Raw genomic sequence first — 745 nt, 5'->3', positions numbered from 1 at the left:
GGTGACATGTAGATATTCGAGCCACAGCCTCCAGGTGAGGCTGACAGACAGCTTCAACTGCCAGGCAGGTGGGTGAGGAAGCTTCAGATCATTCCAGCACACGGCCTTTAAGCTGCTCCAGCTGATGCCACATGGAGCAGAGACGAGCTGTCCTCACTGAGCCTTGCCTAGATTTACGTTCATGAGCAAGATAAATCTTCCCATCAGGGTGTTTTGTTTTGTTTTGTTTTGTTTTTAGACAAGGCAACCCTTGCTTGACCTCACAGATCGCAAGGACCTTGTCAACTTACAATCCCTTATTTTTTATTTTTTACTCCTACAACACCTGGTCTTCCTAGGTGGTCTCCCATCCAAGTACTAACCAGGCCTGACATTGCTTATCTTCCGAGATCAGACAGAATCAGGCTTGTTCAGGGTGGCATGGCCATAGACAGGGTTGTTTGTTTTGTAAACTAAACACAGGAGTCCCCAACCCTTGGGCCATTGACTGGTACCAGTCCGTGGTCAGTTAGGAACCGGGCCGCACAGCAGGAGGTGAGCGGTGATCAAACGTGCAAAATTTCATCTGTGTTTGCAGCCGCTCCTCAGCACTAACATCACCGCCTCAGCTCCACCTCCGATCCTCAGGCATTAGATTCTCATAGGAGCACCGGTCCCTGGTGTTCAAAAGGTTCGGGACCGCTGAACTAGAGAGCTTTCTGTTTTTTCCCCACGTGAGGAGACAGAGAACTTCATTCAAATCTAA

The 745-nt window shown here is 49.3% G+C and overlaps 1 pseudogene; it reads right to left on the bottom strand.

Annotated features, from left to right (window-relative positions):
• Positions 1-313: 313 nt before the first annotated feature.
• Positions 314-432, bottom strand: LOC111735078 (annotated as a pseudogene).
• Between the last annotated feature and the right edge of the window lie 313 nt (positions 433-745).

Source organism: Pteropus vampyrus, unplaced genomic scaffold (assembly GCF_000151845.1).
Source record: "Pteropus vampyrus isolate Shadow unplaced genomic scaffold, Pvam_2.0 Scaffold13976, whole genome shotgun sequence".
Lineage (NCBI taxonomy): Eukaryota > Metazoa > Chordata > Mammalia > Chiroptera > Pteropodidae > Pteropus > Pteropus vampyrus.
Note: the sequence above shows the minus strand (reverse complement) of the source record. Positions and strands in the feature narration are given on the sequence as shown.